Source organism: Hyla sarda, chromosome 9 (genome assembly GCF_029499605.1).
Source record: "Hyla sarda isolate aHylSar1 chromosome 9, aHylSar1.hap1, whole genome shotgun sequence".
NCBI classification, from domain to species: Eukaryota; Metazoa; Chordata; class Amphibia; order Anura; family Hylidae; genus Hyla; species Hyla sarda.
The window spans coordinates 67,414,286-67,436,225 of NC_079197.1; the positions used below are offsets into that span (position 1 = coordinate 67,414,286).

General features: G+C 48.8%; 1 protein-coding gene across 10 annotated transcripts in view; it reads left to right on the forward strand.

Moving 5' to 3' along the window:
• The window catches only part of LOC130290823 (diacylglycerol kinase eta-like), a 1,161,394-nt gene that overhangs the window by 829,839 nt on the left and 309,615 nt on the right, over positions 1 to 21,940 (forward strand). The gene's annotated exons all lie outside the window — the stretch shown is intronic.

Genomic DNA, 21,940 nt, shown 5'->3' on the forward strand with positions numbered 1-21,940 from the left:
TAGGTTCTATTACCTAACTCAGTATTTTCCAACCAGTGTGCCTCCAGCTGTTGCAAAACTACAACTCCCAGCATGCACGTTCTGTCAGTGCATGCTGGGAGTTGTAGTTTTGCCCCCCCCCCTCCCATGTGAATGTACAGGTTACATTCACACTGGCGGCGGATTACAGTGAGTTCCCTGCTTCAAGTTTGAGCTGCAGCCGCAGCTCAAACTCCTAGCGGGAGACTCACTGTAATCCGCCATCAGTGTGAAAGTAACCTAAAAACACTACACTACACTAACATAAAATAAAGAGTAAAACACTATATATAGACACGTACACTGCCCCCCCCTACCACCCTTCCTTCCCCCCCAATAAAAATGAAAAACGTATCCTACAGCAGTGTTTCCAAAACGGAGCCTCCAGCTGTTGCAAAACAAAAACTCCCAGCATTTCCGGACAGCCATTGACTGTCCAAGCATGCTGGGAGTTTAGCAACAGCTGGAGGCACCCTGTTTGGGAATCACTGGCTTAGAATACCCCTATGTCCACCCCTATGCAAATCCCTAATTTAGGCCTCAAATGCGCATGGCGCTCTCACTTTGGAGCCCTGTCGTATTTCAAGGCAACAGTTTAGGGCCACATATGGGGTATCGCCGTACTCGGGAGAAATTGCCTAACAAATTTTGGGGTCTTTTTCTCCTTTTTCCCCTTATGAAGAGGTAAAGTTGGGGGTCTACACCAGCATGTTAGTGTGAAAAAAAACATTTTTGTACACTAACATACTGGTGTTGCCCCATACTTTTAAATTTCACAAGCGGTAAAAGAAAAAAAAACTCCAAAATTTGTAATGCAATTTCACCTGAGTACGGAGATACCCCATATGTGGGCGCAAAGTGTTCTGCGGACGCACAACAAGGCTCAGAAGGGAGAGTGCACCATGTAAATTTGAGGTCTAAATTGGTGATTTGCACAGGGGTGGCTGATTTTACAGCGGTTCTGACATAAGTGCAAAACAATAAATACCCACATGTGACCCCATTTTGGAAACTACACCCCTCACGGAATGTAATAAGGGGTACAGTGAGCATTTACACCCCACAGGTGTCTGACAGATCTTTGAAACAGGGGTCTGTGAAAATGAAAAATAAAATTTTTTATTTGCACAGCCCACTGTTCCAAAGATCCGTCAAATGCCAGTGGGGTGTAAATTCTCACTGCACCCCTTATTACCTTCTGTGAGGGGTGTAGTTTTAAAAATGGGGTCACATGTGGGGGGGGTCCACTGTTCTGGCACCACGGGGGGCTTTGTAAATGCACATGGCCAAATTCTCTCTCCAAAAGCTCAATGATGCTCCTTCTCTTCTGAGCATTGTAGTTCGCCCCCAGTGCACTTCACGTCCACTTATGGGGTATTTCCATACTCAGAAGAGATGGGGTTACAAATTTTGGGGGGTATTTTCTGCTGTTATCCCTTGTAAAAATGTAAAATTTGGGGGAAAACAAGCATTTTAGTGTAAAAAAATATATATTTTTTTTACATATGCAAAAGTCATGAAACACCTGTGGGGTATTAAGGTTCACTTTACCCCTTGTTACGTTCCCCAAGGGGTCTAGTTTACAAAATGGTATGCCATGTGGTTTTTTTTTTTCTGTCCTGGCACCATAGGGGCTTCCTAAATGCGGCATGCCCCCAGAGCAAAATTTGCTTCCAAAAAGCCAAATGTGACTCCTTCTCTTCTGAGACCTGTAGTGCGCCAGCAGAGCACTTTTCATCCCCATATTGGGTGTTTTCTGAATCGGGAGAAATTGGGCTTCAAATTTTGGGGGGTACTTTCTGCTATTACCTTTTTTAAAAATGTAAAATTTTTACTAAACCAAGCATTTTTGGTAAAAAAATATATATTTTTTTACATATGCAAAAGTCGTGAAACACCTGTGGGGTATTAAGGTTCACTTTATCCCTTGTTACGTTCCTCAAGGGGTCTAGTTTCCAAAATGGTATGCCATGTGTTTTTTTTTTTTGCTGTCCTGGCACCATAGGGGCTTCCTAAATGCGACATGCCCCCGAGCAAAATTTGCTCTCAAAAAGCCAAATATGACTCCTTCTCTTCTGAGCATTGTAGTTCGCCCATAGTGCACTTCCGGTCAACTTATGGGGTACCTCCATACTCAGAAGAGATGGGGTTACACATTTTGTTTTTTTTCTGCTATTAACCCTTGCAAAAATTTGAAATTTGGGGGGAAACACACATTTTAGTGAAAATGCCATGTGTTTTTTTTTTCTTGCTGTTTTGGCACCATAGGGGCTTCCTAAATGCAACATGCCCCCCAAAAACCATTTCAGAAAAACGTACTCTCCAAAATCCCCTTGTCGCTCCTTCACTTCTGAGCCCTCTACTGCGCCCGCCGAACAATTTACATAGACATATGAGGTATGTGCTTACTCGAGAGAAATTGGGCTACAAATTCAAGAATAAATGTTATCCTTTTACCCCTTGTAAAAATTCAAAAATTGGGTCTACAAGAACATGTAAGTGTAAAAAATGAAGATTTTGAATTTTCTCCTTCACTTTGCTGCTTTTCCTGTGAAACACCTAAAGGGTTAAAACACTTACTGAATGTCATTTTGAATACTTTGGGGGTGCAGTTTTTGTAATGGGGTCATTAATGGAGTATTTCTAATATGAAGACCCTTCAAATCCACTTCAAACCTGAACTGGTCCATGAAAAATAGCGAGTTTGAAAATTTTATGAAAAATTGTAAGATTGCTGCTGAACTTTGAAGCCCTCTGATGTCTTCCAATAGTAAAAACATGTCAATTTTATGATGAAAATATAAAGTAGACATATAGTATATGTGAATCCCAAAAAAAAATATTTGGAATATCCATTTTCCTTATAAGCAGAGAGCTTCAAAGTTAGAAAAATGCAAAATTTTGAATAGTTTCATCAAATTTGGGGATTTTTCACCAAGAAAGGATGCAAGTTACCACAAAAATTTACCACTATGTTAAAGTAGAATATGTCACAAAAAAAACAATCTCGGAATCAGATTGATAAGTAAAAGCATTCCAGAGTTATTAATGTTTAAAGTGACAGTGGTCAGATGTGCAAAAAAGGGCTGCGTCCTAGAGGTGAAAATGGGCTGTGTCCTTAAGGGGTTAAACAAAGCATTTTGCAATAGTAAGTCCCCCTATTGCTAGCATTGGACACTCTAAAAGTAAAATAGCTGTGTATGTAGGGGCTGTATCAATGAACATTGACACCTCTATGTAAGGGTTGTTGAATTATTATAGTGTGGGATCTAACAGATCATTTATAGTACCGTACAATGCATAAAATTAATACCACACCTAATATTGTGTTTTATTAGACATAACATTAATACTACCTCTTAATATTGTGTCCCATCAGCCATAACATTAATACCAACTCCTAATATTGTGTTCCAAGGCCCATAAAATTAATAACACTGCCTACTATTGTGTCCCATGAGCCATAATATTAATACCACTGCCTAATAAAAAGTCCCATCAGCCATAATATTAATACCCCTGCCTAATATTATGTCTCTAGGTTGAACTTGACAGCCTCTTGTCTTTTTTCAACCTTACAAACAGTTACTATGTGTCCCTTTGGAGCATTCTGGGTTTTGTTTTCTTTCTTTGTAAACCATGATATTCTCAAAGTTCACAACTTAACACAACATAATACATAAATCATTTCCTTTACAGTGGTCCCTCAACATACGATGGTTATCCGTTCCAAACGGACCATCGTTTGTTGAAACCATCGCATGTTGAGGGATCCGTGCAATGTAAAGTATAGGACAGTGGTCTACAACCTGCGGACCTCCAGATGTTGCCGTTGGCTGTCCGGGCATGCTGGGTGTTGTAGTTTTGCAACATCTGGAGGTCCGCAGGTTGTAGACCACTGTTAGAGGAAGTTGTACTCACCTGTCCCCGCCGCTCTGGACCATCACCGCTCGTCACCGCTGCTCGGGATGCCGCCGTCCATCGCTGTCGCCACATCCCCGAGGTGTCCCCGACGCTCCGGTAAGGCCTCTTCTTCCCCGCCATCCGCGCTCTCCATCGCCGCAGAGTGCGCAGCGACGTGATGACGTCGATGGAGAGCGCCGACGATGCATGGGATCCCGAAGAGGATGTGCCGGAGCCCCGAGGACAGGTAAGTGATCGTCAGCAAAGGGCACGGGGCACCGTAAATGGCTATCCGGCGGCAGCTGTTTATACGGATAGCTGTTTATGCGATGATGAAATTATCGTATGTCGGGGCCATCGTAGGTCGAGGGGTCACTGTATTATTATCAGTGACAGTAATACTAATAACAGGTGATGTATGAAGACAAAGTATATGCTAGAGTTGATGTATTTTAGTCTTCTTAGTCAAAGTATTTACATGAACAGGGTCCCATTAATTTAATATAAATCTTAATTTTATACAATAAAATGGTTGTTAGAGAACGCAAATAAGTAACGTAGACAAAATAAATCTGAGGCCTGGATTTCATCTCTAAGAATTATACAAGCGCACATTCTATAATGAAGTCACTACCAATGTAATTGCCTGGCAGTGCTGAAAAGCATGGTATATACTTAGGCTCCCAGTAACATGTAATGTTCTGATGAATTGTAAGGTTACACATCTTCAATGTAGCTATCTATGTCAGGCGGGGTCAATTCAATCATACAAGGCATGAGAGCATTTTGTGTTTTGTTTGCTTTATTTGTAAATTAGTGTCAGACTAATTCCACTCCTAATTTTGGTTAAAATAATTAGAGATGAGCGAATCGAAGCTGACGAACCCGAATTCGTTACAAATTTCATGAAATATTCGATTCGCAACAAATGCGAATATCGCCGCGATTCTATCGTGCAAATCGCTTAATTAAATTCAATTTCTCTATCGGCTCCATTGGGGGACACAGACCGTGGGTGTATGCTGCTGTCTCTAGGAGGTGTGACACTATGGTAATAAAAAAAAAGTTGGCTCCTCCCAGCAGGATATACCCGCCTTCAGGCCCTGAGGTAATCAGTTTAAGCTTAGTGTCTGAAGGAGGTGGACATGGTCTGGATTTCTCCAGACCAGGTCTTCTGATTTTTTTGTTTTCCTAGTATAGGGACGTGTTAGTTTTTTATTCCTTTTTCTTTTCTGTTTTCATGTGGGGACTCAGGGACTCCGGTTCCCTGTTTCCCCATTGCGAGTGAGGGGGCACAGACATTGCGTACATGCGCTGTTCACCCCCCCTCGCCAACGGTCAGCGCCTGGGTTGGTACCTCATGGGTCCGGGTCCTCCTATTTCCCTGCTCGCCTCGCTCACGCATAGCAGTCAGGCGTGATACAGGTAACTAAAGCTGACTGAAGACTTCACTGAAGACTCCATTAGGTAAGTTCTTCTGACTGAGGTAAGTACTTTCCCCCCTTTTCTCCTTACGGACTTGCAACCTCTGGAGACCCCATGTTTTTGGCCCACCTTTCAGGTTATGGGGCTGGCTTATACAGGGGCTGGATTTTTATTCTGGGAAGCAGTGGCATTTCAGGGGGCATGTGGAGCAGTGGCATTTCAGGGGGCATGCAATTTTATGGGGCACTTCACTGTTTGCGTGTGTGTGCTTTTCACTGTATGTGTGTGTGTGTGTTCAGCGCCTTATATGTGTGCTGTCAGCCACGGCACTGGTACGGGCCGGGCTCTCTCAGCGCCGGCTTACTCTCTCTTCTCCACCAGCTCCTTATATGCGGCTGACCGACGCGGCGCTGGTTCGGGCCGGACGCTCTCGGCGCCGACTCACTTTCACTTCTCATGCAGCGCCTTATATGCGGCTGACAGCCGTGGCGCTGGTACGGGCCGGTTGCTCTCAGTGCTGGCTTACTTTAATTTTCTCCGGCAGTCTCTGCCGGCGTACCGGCCGCCCGCTCTGTTTCCCCGAGCGCATATGCGGCTTACATGTGCGCTCAGGACAAGGAGCAGGCGCCATTACTGCTTCTTCTCGGCAGTTCATAGCTCCTCCCACAGCGCGGTCGGAGCTCTTCAGAGGGCAAAGTAGCCTCCAATCAGCGCCGTGGGTGCGAATTTCAGTTAGGAGGGGCCTATTAGTTAGTGCCTCTGCTTCAGGCACTCCCCTCTCTCCCTATTGGCTGACACTCTAGCTGCACGGAGCCGAGTTCTCCTCTCTGCAGCTGCCTAGGGTCACAGACTAGGGTGAGAAAGTCCCTGTCTTTTTTTCTCATTATGTCAGTACCCAGAGCTGTTCCTCCCTCTAAACAGTATCCTGGAACGTCAGTGACTTATTTTGCCTGTAGACACTGTAATACCAAGATGCCTGGCTCTGCTGAGCCCATTTACCTTGCCTGCTCCACTGCTCTCCCAGACCCCCTAGTACCCCCTGGTGCCCTTTCGGTTACGGAGGATTCAGCCGCTCCACCAGCCTGGGTTTCTTCCCTGACCCGGTATATGACTGACTTGACCCATGTCTCCCGTCCGGTGGCTGAGGCCTCCCGGGAAGTGGTGTCCGCCTTGAAGGGGTCTACCCTGCGCAGGGCCTCTGAGAGGGCCCGCTCCTCGTCTCCACATACTTCACAAGCGTACTAGCGGTGCCTTGTCTGACTCTTCCATTGAGTCTTCAGATAGACGTGGGCGTTCCCCTCGTGGGTCCCGCCCCCCTGTCATCTGGGCACAAACGTCGCTCCTCCAGAGGACATTTTCGGAGTCGCCGCTCTGCCACACCAGAGCCGCGTACCCGGTCAGGGTCGCCCCCCTCCAGGACTGCCTCTACTCATTTACATTCTCCTGGTGAACTGGCGGAAGAGGCTTCCAAGCCGGCATATGACTCAGAGGACCGCTCGGATTCAGTTGAAACGGTGTACTCATTGGTGACAGCAATAAGAGACACCAGGATCTTTGGATGTCACTCCAGGAATATCCTTTCATCATACTATGCCAGCACCTCAAAGGTTCAGCTCTTACGCTGACTTTGACGACTTTCTGGAATCTGCATGGAAACATCCAGACAAGAGGTTCCCGGGAATCAAGACGATTCAAGAAAGTTATCCATTTGACAAGGCCTTTGTCACCTAGGTGGTTTTCCTTCCCTCTTTGGATCCACCAATTTCCCGGATCTCTAAGGCGACTACACTGTCACTGGCAGATGCTGCTGCCTTCAAGGATTCCACTGACAAGAAGGTAGAATCCTTACCGAAGTTTGCCTCTGAAGCAGCTGGCTCTTCTCTTCTTCCCATCTTCGCCTCAACATGGGCATGGCCCTGTCGGAGTGGTGCCAAGAGCTCCATCAGGATATCTTAGCGGGATCCCCCCCAGAGGATCTATCTGTCCTGGCTCTCCAATGCTCTAAATCTGGGGACTTCCTGTGCGCAGCTTCCAGGCAGTCAGCCGTTGTCCTGCCTTTGCTGTGGGTCACCTAGCGGCTCTCCACCGATCTATGTGGCTTAAAGCTTGGAATGCGGATGCCGCTTTCAAAAGGTCTCTCACTGTGCTTCCTTTTACGGGTGGCCGTCCTTTCGGCAAGCGCCTTGATGAAATTATCTCTGAGTCGACAGGTGGTAAGAGTTCCTTGTTGCCTCAAAATGAGGCTCGCCCTACTTCCCAAAGGAAGTCCTCTTCCTTTCGGACCTATGGCTCCAGCAAAGGGTCCGGGCAGGCGCCTTTGCGGGACAGGAAGGCTCCCTTGTTCTGGGCGCGCCCCTCTTGGAAGTTGGACTCCAACCGGTACGACCGAATCAGGCAACCGCAAACCACTTCGGCATGAAGTGGGCCCCCACCCGCGGCTTTTTTCTCTTACTTTTTCTGCATACAAAGTGCCAATATCTATATGTATATGTAGATTCCCATACCATACAAAATTATAAACACCAAAGAAAAAACAAGGTATTCTGGGACACAAATTATTCAATCTTTATTGTTTAGCGTAAAGGACATACATTTAAAATCATTTTAAAAAGAGATCACAAATTACCAAGATGGTCCTACAAGTACACAACTGGAGGTCCATAAATCAAGGGGTTAATCCCCAAAATACCCATATATACAGGTTGCTAAATAGCTTACTTTACAATAACAGAGTGTCCCAAATAAAGGCTGCACCCAGTAAGGTCACAGCCCTATACATTTATACACATAACAAGAGGTTATTATCTTCACCTTCTAAGGACACACCAGGGCCTCCGTCACCCAACGTTTCGCAATTAGATGCTTCTTCCGGGGCGTTACTTTTTCGAGACATCTGGACCTTGGGTCAGGGACGTGGTGTCCAACGGTTACCGAATCAAATTCGCCTCCCTTTCGGGGGATCGCTTTTTTCGATCCCGGGGCCCCGGTCGCCTTCTCTGGCGAAGCAACTTCGAGAGGTGCTCCAGTCTCTGCTTCTCCAGAGGGTTATCATTCCCGTTCCTCCAGGGGAATGGTTCCGGGGTTTCTATTCCAATCTTTTTGTGGTTCCCAAGAAGGACGGTTCTGTGCGACCAATTCTGGACCTCAGGCATCTCAACCGTCATCTTCTCTTCCGTCACTTCCGATTGGAATCTCTCTGTTCGGTGGTGGCGTCCCTGGAATAAGGGGAGTTTCTTTCATCGGTGGCCTCAAGGATACCTACCTCCATGTGCCACTATTTTCAGGCCATCATCGGTACCTCCGCTTTGCGGTTCCGGAGGGGCATTTTCATTTCGTAGCCCTCCCCTTCGGTCTGGCCTCGGCTCCTCAGGTATTTACCAAGATCCTTGCGCCAGTGATGGGCCTGTTACGGTAGAGGGGAGGCTCGGTGATACCCTACCTGGACGACCTTCTCATCAAGGCTCCAACCAGAGCCCAGACTCTGGAGATTGTGGACATCACTCTCCACACTCTGGATCACTTTGGGTGGATGGTCAATCGGGACAAGTCGGTCCTCTGTCCTACCCAGTCTATAACCTTCTTGGGACTTCGCCTCGACACGGCCTCGGCCGAATTTGCCTCCTGCCGGACAAACGTCTGGCGCTTCTGTCGGGGTCCGCTCCTTTCGGACCCAGGTCAGTCTCCATCCGCACTTGTATGGAAGCCCTGGGTCAGATAGTGGCAACAATGGAGGCCGTACCCCTTGCCCAGTTTCTCTACCGCCCCCTTCAACTTGCGATTTTCTCTCGATGGGACAGGTCTCCTCTGTCCCTTGATCGTCAGATTGTTTTCCCTCGCTGGTTCGGTCATTCTCTGCTCTGGTGGCTCCGCCCTCCCCTTTTTCTCCAAGGGCGGTCATTTCTTTCCCTTCACTGGCAGGGCGGTCATTTCTTCCCCTTCACTGGCAGGTAGTTACAACGGATGCCAGCCTGTCGGGCTGGGGCGGCGTGTCAGGGATTGGATGGTTCAGGGACTCTGGTCTCCTCAAGAGACCCTTCTTCCGATGAGCATATTGGAATTACGGGCGATTCTTCTTTGTCTTCTTCATTGGGAGTCCCGGCTTCAGTCCCGTCCTGTCCGCGTCCAGTCGGACAACGCCACGACCGTGGCGCATATAAATCGACAAGGCGGCACTCGATATGTATGTCCTCCCATCTTTTTTCCTGCTCCTTCTCATCCTAAGGAGCGCTTATTACACAAGCTGGATGTAGTTCGGGCTGTTCGGTCTTATCTCTCCATCACTTCTTCGTTTCGTCAGTGTGATTCCTTTTTCATTCTTACGGAAGCTCGTCGTAGGGGACAGTCTGCTTCCAAGGCCACCATTTCTCGGTGGATTCGGTCCGCCATTTCGGAAGCCTATCGCTGTAAGGGGAAGATTCCTCCTTTCAGGGTTGTGGCTCATTCTACCCATTCTGTTTGGGCATCCTGGGCTCTCCAGAATAGAGCCTCAGCCTCGCAGATTTGCAAGGCAGCTACATGGTCGTCTTTGCACACTTTCTCGAGGTTCTACCGAGTTAATACCTTCTCATCGGCTGATGCTAGTCTGGGCCGTAAAGTGTTGCAGGCGGCAGTGGAACGGCCGTCTGCCTGACTGCTTATTTGCCCACCCAAGGGACGGCTTTTGTACGTCCCACGGTCTGTGTCCCCCAATGGAGCCGATAGAGAAAAGGAGATTTTTGTTTACTTACCGTAAAATCTCTTTCTCGAAGGATCCATTGGGGGACACAGCTCCCGCCCTTTTTTTGGGGTTTCCTTTGGTTCTCTGTCTGAGGGTGTGTTCAGTTATGTTTTTATCTTCTGGTCCTCGAACAGTTTGGGTTTTCTTTGACCTGTTGGTCCTCTCCTATTGCTCTGGAACTTAAACTGATTACCTCAGGGCCTGAAGGCAGGTATATCCTGCTGGGAGGAGCCGACTTTTTTTTATTACCATAGTGTCACATCTCCTAGAGACAGAAGCATACACCCACGGTCTGTGTCCCCAATGGATCCTTCGAGAAATAGATTTTACGGTAAGAAAACAAATATTTCCTTTTTACAGCGTTCTCGGCTAAAGGAGACCTAAAATGTGAGTACATGGGCGTGCGGGAAGGGAGGTAGGTGGGATGACCCTGAATCACATGCGAGATACAGCCAATCAGCATTCATTGACCCCTGTGATGTCACAGCCCTATATAATTGGCAGCCATCTTGCTGCTGCTCATTTCATCCATGCACTCAGAGAGAGAGGATGGACTGCATGTGTGTGCATTGCTTATACCACAGCGTACCACTGGCAACTGCTAGTCACATCAGCATTGTGGACAGACAGAAGTGCAGTGCTTTGGTGTTCTCACTGAGAAGGATCTTACGCCATAAACCTCCTATTCACGTTATTGAGCATTTCGTTGCCTCATACATATCAACAAGCTGCCTGAACTTTATGAACCACGTTATCACCTTATTTTTCAGCGCAATTCTGTGCTTTTTTTCCCTCCAGAAATCATCTGCTGCTTATAATTGTATGTAAACTGTATAAAAACCAGTGCACACCATTCATAACACTCTGTGACAGAGTGCAATTTAGGGTTTAACCCCTTAAGGACCGGGGTTTTTTCCGTTTTTGCATTTTCGTTTTTTGCTCCTTGCCTTTAAAAAATCATAACTCTTTCAATTTTGCACCTAAAAATCCATATGCTGGCTTTTTTTTTGCGCCTCCAATTCTACTTTGTAATTACATCAGTCATTTAACCCAAAAATCTATGGCAAAACAGAAAAAAAATCATTGTGCGACAAAATTGAAAAAAACCCGCCATTTTGTAACTTTTGGGGGCTTCCGTTTCTACGCAGTACATTTTTCGGTAAAAATGACACCTTATCTTTATTCTGTAGGTCCATACGATTAAAATGATACCCGACTTATATAGGTTTGATTTTGTCGTACTTCTGGAAAAAATCATAACTACGTGCAGGAAAATTTATACGTTTAAAATTGTCATCTTCTGACCCCTATAACTTTTTATATTTCCGCGTATGGGGCGGTATGAGGGCTCATCTTTTGCGCCGTGATCTGATGTTTTTAGCTGTACCATTTTTGCATTGATGGGACTTATTGATCGCTGTTACGCCGAGCGCTCCGGGTTCCCGCTCCTCCCCGGAGCGCTCGCTTCACCTCCTCCGCTGCAGCGCCCCGGTCACGTCCTCTGACCCGGGGCGCTGCGATCCTGCTGCTAGCCGGGATGCGATTCGCGATGCGGGTAGCGCCCGCTCGCGATGCGCACCCCGGCTCTCCTACCTGACTCGCTCCCCGTCTGTTCTGTCCCGGCGCGCGCGGCCCCGCTCCCTAGGGCGCGCGCGCGCCGGGTCTCTGCGATTTAAAGGGCCACTGCGCCGCTGATTGGCGCAGTGGTTCCAATTAGAGTTATCACCTGTGCACTCCCTATATTACCTCACTTCCCTTGCACTCCCTTGCCGGATCTTGTTGCCTTAGTGCCAGTGAAAGCGTTCCCTGTGTGTCCCTTGCCAGTGTTTCCAGACCTTCTGCCGTTGCCCCTGACTACGATCCTTGCTGCCTGCCCCGACCTTCTGCTACGTCCGACCTTGCTTCTGCCTACTCCCTTGTACCGCGCCTATCTTCAGCAGCCAGAGAGGTGAGCCGTTGCTAGTGGATACGACCTGGTCACTACCGCCGCAGCAAGACCATCCCGCTTTGCGGCGGGCTCTGGTGAAAACCAGTAGTGGCTTAGAACCGGTCCACTAGCACGGTCCACGCCAATCCCTCTCTGGCACAGAGGGTCCACTACCTGCCAGCCGGCATCGTGACAGTAGATCCGGCCATGGATCCCGCTGAAGTTCCTCTGCCAGTTGTCGCTGACCTCACCACGGTGGTCGCCCAGCAGTCACAACAGATTGCGCAACAAGGCCAACAGCTGTCTCAACTGACCGTTATGCTACAACAGTTGCTACCACAGCTTCAGCAGTCATCTCCTCCGCCAGCTCCTGCACCTCCTCCGCAGCGAGTGGCCGCTCCTGGGATACGCTTATCCTTGCCGGATAAGTTTGATGGGGACTCTAAGTTTTGCCGTGGCTTCCTTTCCCAATGTTCCCTGCATCTGGAGATGATGTCGGACCTGTTTCCCACTGAAAGGTCTAAGGTGGCTTTCGTAGTCAGTCTTCTGTCCGGAAAAGCCCTGTCATGGGCCACACCGCTCTGGGACCGCAATGACCCCGTCACTGCCTCAGTACACTCCTTCTTCTCGGAAATCCGAAGTGTCTTTGAGGAACCTGCCCGAGCCTCTTCTGCTGAGACTGCCCTGTTGAACCTGGTCCAGGGTAATTCTTCCGTTGGCGAGTATGCCGTACAATTCCGTACACTTGCTTCAGAATTGTCCTGGAATAATGAGGCCCTCTGCGCGACCTTCAAAAAAGGCCTATCCAGCAACATTAAAGATGTTCTGGCCGCACGAGAAATTCCTGCTAATCTACATGAACTTATTCACCTAGCCACTCGCATTGACATGCGTTTTTCTGAAAGGCGTCAGGAACTCCGCCAAGATATGGACTCTGTTCGCACGAGGCGTTTCGTCTCCTCGGCTCCTCTCTCCTCTGGTCCCCTGCAATCTGTTCCTGTGCCTCCCGCCGTGGAGGCTATGCAGGTCGACCGGTCTCGCCTGACACCTCAAGAGAGGACACGACGCCGTATGGAGAACCTCTGCCTGTACTGTGCTAGTACCGAACACTTCCTGAGGGATTGTCCTATCCGTCCTCCCCGCCTGGAAAGACGTACGCTGACTCCGCACAAAGGTGAGACAGTCCTTGATGTCTACTCTGCTTCTCCACGTCTTACTGTGCCTGTGCGGATGTCTGCTTCTGCCTTCTCCTTCTCTACAGTGGCCTTCTTGGACTCTGGTTCTGCAGGAAATTTTATTTTGGCCTCTCTCGTCAACAAGTTCAACATCCCAGTGACCAGTCTCGCCAGACCCCTCTACATCAATTGTGTAAATAATGAAAGATTGGACTGTACCATACGTTTCCGCACGGAGCCCCTTCTTATGAGCATCGGATCTCATCATGAGAGGATTGAACTTTTGGTCCTCCCCAATTGCACCTCGGAGATTCTCCTTGGACTTCCCTGGCTTCAACTTCATTCCCCAACCCTGGATTGGTCCACTGGGGAGATCAAGAGTTGGGGGTCCTCTTGTTCCAAGAACTGTCTAAAACCGCTTCCCAGTAACCCTTGCCGTAACTCTGTGGTTCCTCCAGTAACCGGTCTCCCCAAGGCCTATATGGACTTCGCGGATGTTTTCTGCAAAAAACAAGCTGAGACTCTACCTCCTCACAGGCCTTATGATTGCCCTATCGACCTCCTCCCGGGTACTACTCCACCCCGGGGCAGAATTTATCCTCTCTCTGCCCCAGAGACTCTTGCCATGTCCGAATACGTCCAGGAGAATCTAAAAAGGGGCTTTATCCGTAAATCCTCCTCTCCTGCCGGAGCCGGATTTTTCTTTGTCTCCAAAAAAGATGGCTCCCTACGTCCTTGCATTGACTACCGCGGTCTTAATAAAATCACGGTTAAGAACCGCTACCCCTTACCCCTCATCTCTGAACTCTTTGATCGCCTCCAAGGTGCCCACATCTTCACTAAATTGGACTTAAGAGGCGCCTATAACCTCATCCGCATCAGAGAGGGGGACGAGTGGAAAACGGCATTTAACACCAGAGATGGACACTTTGAGTATCTGGTCATGCCCTTTGGACTGTGCAATGCCCCTGCCGTCTTCCAAGACTTTGTCAATGAAATTTTTCGTGATCTATTATACTCCTGTGTTGTGGTATATCTGGACGATATCCTAATTTTTTCTGCCAATCTAGAGGAACACCGCCGGCATGTCCGTATGGTTCTTCAGAGACTTCGTGACAACCAACTCTATGCCAAAATTGAGAAATGTCTGTTTGAATGCCAATCTCTTCCTTTTCTAGGATATTTGGTCTCTGGCCAGGGACTACAGATGGATCCAGACAAACTCTCTGCCGTCTTAAATTGGCCACGCCCCTCCGGACTCCGTGCTATCCAACGCTTTTTGGGGTTCGCCAATTATTACAGGCAATTTATTCCACATTTTTCTACCATTGTGGCTCCTATCGTGGCTTTAACCAAGAAAAATGCTGATCCCAAGTCCTGGCCTCCTCAAGCAGAAGACTCCTTTAAACAACTCAAGTCTGCCTTTTCTTCGGCTCCCGTGCTCTCCAGACCTGACCCTTCCAAACCCTTCCTATTGGAGGTTGATGCCTCCTCAGTAGGAGCTGGAGCTGTTCTTCTACAAAAAAATCCTTCCGGGCATGCTGTCACTTGTGGTTTTTTCTCTAGGACCTTCTCTCCAGCGGAGAGGAACTACTCCATCGGGGATCGAGAACTTCTAGCCATTAAATTAGCACTTGAGGAATGGAGGCATCTGCTGGAGGGATCAAGATTTCCTGTTATTATCTACACCGACCACAAGAACCTCTCCTACCTCCAGTCGGCCCAACGGCTGAATCCTCGCCAGGCCCGGTGGTCTCTGTTCTTTGCCCGATTTAATTTTGAGATTCACTTTCGTCCTGCCGATAAGAACATTAGAGCCGATGCTCTCTCTCGTTCCTCGGATGCCTCAGAAGTTGATCTCCCTCCGCAACACATCATTCCACCTGACTGCCTGATCTCCACTTCTCCTGCCTCCATCAGACAGACTCCTCCAGGAAAGACCTTTGTTTCTCCACGCCAACGCCTCGGAATCCTCAAATGGGGTCACTCCTCCCATCTCGCAGGTCATGCGGGCATCAAGAAATCTGTGCAACTCATCTCCCGCTTCTATTGGTGGCCAACTCTGGAGACGGATGTTGGGGACTTTGTGCGAGCCTGCACTATCTGTGCCCGGGATAAGACTCCTCGCCAGAAGCCCGCTGGTTTTCTTCATCCTCTGCCTGTCCCCGAACAGCCTTGGTCTCTGATTGGTATGGATTTTATTACTGATTTACCCCCTTCCCGTGGCAACACCGTTATTTGGGTGGTCGTTGATCGATTCTCCAAAATGGCACATTTCATTCCTCTTCCTGGTCTTCCTTCTGCGCCTCAGTTGGCTAAACAATTTTTTGTACACATTTTTCGTCTTCACGGGTTGCCTACGCAGATTGTCTCGGATAGAGGGGTCCAATTCGTGTCTAAATTCTGGAGAGCTCTCTGTAAACAACTCAAGATTAAATTAAATTTTTCCTCTGCATATCATCCCCAGTCCAATGGACAAGTAGAAAGAATTAACCAGATCCTGGGTGATTATTTGCGACATTTTGTTTCCTCCCGCCAGGATGACTGGGCAGATCTCCTTCCATGGGCCGAATTCTCGTATAACTTCAGGGTCTCTGAATCTTCCTCCAAATCCCCATTTTTCGTGGTGTACGGCCGTCACCCTCTTCCCCCCCTCCCTACCCCCTTGCCCTCTGGTCTGCCCGCTGTGGATGAAATTTCTCGTGACCTTTCCATTATATGGAGAGAGACCCAAAATTCTCTCTTACAGGCTTCTTCACGCATGAAGAGGTTCGCGGATAAGAAAAGAAGAGCTCCCCCCGTTTTTTCCCCTGGAGACAAGGTATGGCTCTCCGCTAAATATGTCCGCTTCCGTGTCCCTAGCTACAAGTTGGGACCACGCTATCTTGGTCCTTTCAAAATTCTGTGTCAAATTAATCCTGTCTCTTATAAACTTCTTCTTCCTCCTTCTCTTCGTATCCCTAATGCCTTTCACGTCTCTCTTCTCAAACCACTCATCCTCAACCGTTTTTCTCCCAAATCTGTTCCTCCCACTCCTGTTTCCGGCTCCTCGGACGTCTTCTCGGTCAAGGAGATTTTGGCTGCCAAAAAGGTCAGAGGAAAAAATTTTTTTTTAGTAGACTGGGAGGGTTGTGGTCCTGAAGAGAGATCCTGGGAACCTGAGGACAACATCCTTGACAAAAGTCTGCTCCTCAGGTTCTCAGGCTCCAAGAAGAGGGGGAGACCCAAGGGGGGGGGTACTGTTACGCCGAGCGCTCCGGGTTCCCGCTCCTCCCCGGAGCGCTCGCTTCACCTCCTCCGCTGCAGCGCCCCGGTCACGTCCTCTGACCCGGGGCGCTGCGATCCTGCTGCTAGCCGGGATGCGATTCGCGATGCGGGTAGCGCCCGCTCGCGATGCGCACCCCGGCTCTCCTACCTGACTCGCTCCCCGTCTGTTCTGTCCCGGCGCGCGCGGCCCCGCTCCCTAGGGCGCGCGCGCACCGGGTCTCTGCGATTTAAAGGGCCACTGCGCCGCTGATTGGCGCAGTGGTTCCAATTAGAGTTATCACCTGTGCACTCCCTATATTACCTCACTTCCCTTGCACTCCCTTGCCGGATCTTGTTGCCTTAGTGCCAGTGAAAGCGTTCCCTGTGTGTCCCTTGCCAGTGTTTCCAGACCTTCTGCCGTTGCCCCTGACTACGATCCTTGCTGCCTGCCCCGACCTTCTGCTACGTCCGACCTTGCTTCTGCCTACTCCCTTGTACCGCGCCTATCTTCAGCAGCCAGAGAGGTGAGCCGTTGCTAGTGGATACGACCTGGTCACTACCGCCGCAGCAAGACCATCCCGCTTTGCGGCGGGCTCTGGTGAAAACCAGTAGTGGCTTAGAACCGGTCCACTAGCACGGTCCACGCCAATCCCTCTCTGGCACAGAGGGTCCACTACCTGCCAGCCGGCATCGTGACAATCGCTTTTTATTCATTTTTTATTGATATAAAAAGTGACCAAAAATGCACTATTTTGGACTTTGGAATTTTTTTGCGCGTGCGCCATTAACCGTGAGGTTTAATTAACGATATATTTTAAAAATTCGGACATTTCTGCACTCGGCGATACCATATATGTTTATTTTTATTTGTATTTACACTGGTTTTTTTTTATGGGAAAAGGGGGGTGATTCAAACTTTTAATAGGGAAGGGGTTAAATGATCTTTATTCACTTTTTTTTCTCACTTTTCTTTTGCAGTGTTATAGCTCCCATAGGGACCTATAACACTGCACACACTGATCTTTTACATTGATCACTGGTTTCTCATAGGAAACCAGTGATCGATGATTCTGCCGCTTGACTGCTCATGCCTGGATTTCAGGCACTGAGCAGTCATTCGGCGATCGGACAGCGAGGAGGCAGGTAGGGACCCTCCTGCTGTCCTGTAAGCTGTTCGGGATGCCGCGATTTCGCCGTGGCCCCACGTTATATATTGGGAACGGAAACATGACGTTCCAGTACATAATGTGTCCTTAAGGGGTTAATCCCTGTTTTTTTTTTTTGTGGTGCTGCAATGTTGCGTCCTGCTGCTGTTTAAAAATACGTTTTTTCAGCGGACTGTAGTGCATTTGTCTGCCTTCATACGTGCATGGCACATACCTACATCAAAGCAGTCTACTATTTTGTATCTGTAACAAGTCTAGATACAAGGAAAGTCCTGGCAAAAGTAATCACCTGCTGGTGTTTTACAAAAATATTGAGTTTTTTGGCGTATTGATGCACATTTTTCTGCCCACATCAGTGCATACCGCATACGTACATCTAATAAGTGTACCATTTTGTAACTGTTAATATGTCAAGGGCCTACATACTGCCAAAGACCAAGCAACAGTACTCACCGGCTGCTGTTTTACAAAAATAGAGTTTTTTTTGCGTATTGTAGCGCATTTTTTTCCCTCATACGTGCAAACCACATACGTACATCTAATTAGTGTACCATTTTGTACCTGTTAATTAGTCAAGGGCCTACATACTGTGAAAGTCCAAGCAATAGTACTCACCGGCTGGTGTTTCACAAAAATACAGTTTTTCTGCGTATTGTTGCGCATTTTTTTACCCTCATACGTGCATACCACATACGTACATCTAATAAGTGTACCATTTTGTACCTGTTAATCTGTCAAGGGCCTACATACTGTGAAAGTCCAAACAATATTACTCATCGGCTGGTGTTTTACCAAAATTACAGAGTTTTTAGGCTCATTGTAGCGCATTTTTCTGCCTTCATCAGTGCATACCACATACGTTCATCCAAGTAGTGTACCATTTTGTACCTGTTAATCTGGCAAGGGCCTACATACTGTGAAAGGACAGCCATAAGTAATCACCTGCTGCTGTTCTAGACAAATACTGTTTAAAGAGCAGTGTAGCGCAGTGGTCGGCAAGCCACGGCTCGCGAGCCACATGCGGCTCTTTACACACTTTAATGGAGCTCTTCTGTGTGCCGGGTGCCCGCTTCCCTCCCTCCTCTCAGGCCAGTGGCGGATCCGGGGGGGGGGGGCAACGGGGCAATTGCCCCCCCCCCGAGATTGCTGCCCCTCCCGATACTATAGTATTGATGAGCGGGAGCTGTCAGCCCCGGCTCCACTGTCCCCTCACCTGCAGCATTTGCAGCGTGTGAACCGCGGGGACACCATCCTCTGCAGGCTGCCTGTCAGTACTGAGGATGCTTCGGTCTCAGCATCATTCAGTCTGCAGGCATTACACTGTGCAGGGGTTGGGAAGAGACATAAGCTCCTCCCCCTCTGACTCCTCTGTATTTCCTGCAGGCCGGACTGAGTTTCCTTCACCTCCACAACAGGCCCGGACACCCTCCCAATGCCTCCAGACCCCCCTGCCCACCCTGATGCTGCCCTTCATGGTAAGTAACTTTGGGGTGAGGAGGAGGAGGGGGGTCAGGAGACAGTGAGAGATAAAGGGGGACTCTTATCAGTGTTTCCCAGCAGAGGCTGTTTCCCTCCCGCTGTTGTACAACTATAACTCCCAGCTTGTATTTGGCTTTGTGGGCATACTGGGAGTTATTGTTTTACAACAGCTGGAGGCACCCTGGTTGGGGAACACTGATCTATCTGTCTATCTATCTCCTATCTATCACTCGTATCTAGAGATGAGCGAACTTTTCAAAAATTCGATTCGGACGATTCGCCGAATTTTCCCGAAAACTTTGTTTCGATCCGAATTTATTTGCGTCAAATCGATGTTAAAAAAGGCTATTTCTAGCCTAAATACAGCCTCTATAGGGGTATAGAACACTTTGCTGTGTCCTAAAACGCATATGGAGTGTGGTGGGGTAGTGAAATAATACTGTTATTCAGAATAGCATGCAGATTAACGGCAGATTAGAATCACTGCCGCACAGCAGCACAATGATAGAGCCGGGTGGTGGCATTAGTGTCAGGAGACCATATAGTGACTGAATGACATAGCATGGACATGTTGGCAGCAAGAGGAGACCATTTAGTGGCTGAATGGCACAGCGTGGAGTTGGCTGATGCACTGGTACACAACACACCAGGGCTTCACAATCCCCCCCCCCCCCCCAAAAAAAAAAAACAACACAATATATGACATTTTTGACAATGATTACTCATTGGTAGCACCCGCTATCCAAAAATTAGAAATTTCCAGACCCAGGCTACACCTCTGCGGCATCAGTAACCCATATATTGCCTGTAGGAAACAGCCTGGAGTTGGCTGATGCACCAGTACACACCAGGGCTTCACAACCCCCCCCCCCCCCCCTCCAAAATCAACACAATGAGAATTTTTTTTCAAAGATTTCTCATTGGTAGCACCCACTATCCAAAAATTTGAAATTTCCAGAACCAGGCCCCACCCCTGTGGCATCAGTAACCCATATATTGCCTGCATGACACAGCCTGGAGTTGGCTGATGCAAGAGTACACACCAGGGCTTCACAATCCCCCCGCAAAAACCAACACAATATATGACATTTTTGTCAAAGATTTCTCATTGGTAGCACCCGCTATCCAAAAATTTGAAATTTCCAGAACCAGGACCCACCCCTGCGGCATCAGTAACCCATATATTGCCTGCATGACACAGCCTGGAGTTGGCTGATGAAAGAGTACACACCCGGGCTTCACAATCCCCTCCCAAAAAAAACAACATTTTAGAAATGTTTTAACCTCTTAAGGACCAATGACGTTGTGGAACGTCATGGCACCCTGGGCTTTAAGGACCAATGACGTTCCACAACGTCATGGCGTTTTCCGGTCTCTGCTGCTCGCCGGGCAGAGATCGGAACCGGATGCCTGCTGAAATCCTTCAGCAGGCATCCAGGGCAAACGCCGAGGGGGGCCATGTAGGCCCCCCATGTCGGCGATTGCCGCAAATCGCAAGGGAAATCGCCCTTGCGATCTGCGGCGATAACGGGCTGATCGGGTCTCTGGGACCCGACCGCCCGGTAATTTCGCATGATCCCGGCTGTCACAGACAGCCAGGACCATGCTGAAGACTAGGAGCGAGGTGGCAAGCCTGCCACCTCCTCCGATCCCCTGCGATCCGTCGGTTAGCTAACCGACCAATCGCAGGGGGGGGGGGGGGCGGATACTTCCTCCCGCCCTGCCCGGCCCCTGAAAGTCCGGAGAGGACGGGAGGAAGACCGGAGGACGCGGCGGGGGAGTGCTGGGGACTGGCCCCGGTACTTACCTCATCCCTGAAGACAGGTGAGTTGATCTTCAGCCGCGGTCGGGCCCTTTACAGCAATGCACGTCACCGTAAAGCGACATGCATTGCTGTATTGGGACCCTGTATACTACAACTCCCATCATGCCCAGACAGCCCTTGGCGTCTGGGCATGCTGGGACTTGCAGTTTTGCAACATCTGGAGGTCCACAGTTTGTAGACCACTGTGCCGTTCCAGATGTTGCAAAACTACACATCCTCAGCATGCCCTTGCTGTCCAGGCATGCTGGGAGTTGTAGTTCTGTAACATCTGGCCCTTCAGATGTTGCAGAACTACAACTCCCAGCATGCCTGGACAGTAAGGGCATACTGGGAGTTGTAGTTTTGCAACATCTGGAAGGGCACAGATTGGGAACCACTGTATTAGTGGTCTGCAAACTGTAGTCCTCCAGATGTTGCAAAACTACAACTCCAAGCATGCTGGGAGTTGTAGTTCGGCAACATCTGGCTCTAAAGATGTTGCCGAACTACTACTTCCAGCATGCCTGAGAATGTTTGGGAGTTGTGGTTTTGCAACAACTGGAGGCACACTGGTTGGGAAACATTGTTTCCTAACTCAGTGTTTCCCAACCCGTGTGCCTCCAGCTGTTGCAAAACTATAACTACCAGCATGCACTGATGGACTGTGCATGCTGGGAGTTGTAGTTTTGCAACAGCTGGAGGTCCCCCCCCCCCCCTGTGAATGTACAGGGTACATTCACATGGGCAGGGGCTTACAGTGAGTATCAGGCTGCAAGTTTGCGATGCAGCAAATTTTGCGCTGCATCTCAAACTCGCAGCGGGAAACTCACTGTAACCCCCCGCCCGTGTGACTGTACCCTAAAAACACTACACTACACTAACACAAAATAAAAAGTAAAAAACACTACATATACACATACCCCTACACAGCCCCCCTCCCCTCCCAATAAAAATGAAAAACGTCTGGTACGCCACTGTTTTCAAAATGGAGCCTCCAGCTGTTGCAAAACAACAACTCCCAGTATTGCCGGACAGCCGTTGACTGTCCAGGCATGCTGGGAGTTTTGCAACAGCTGGAGG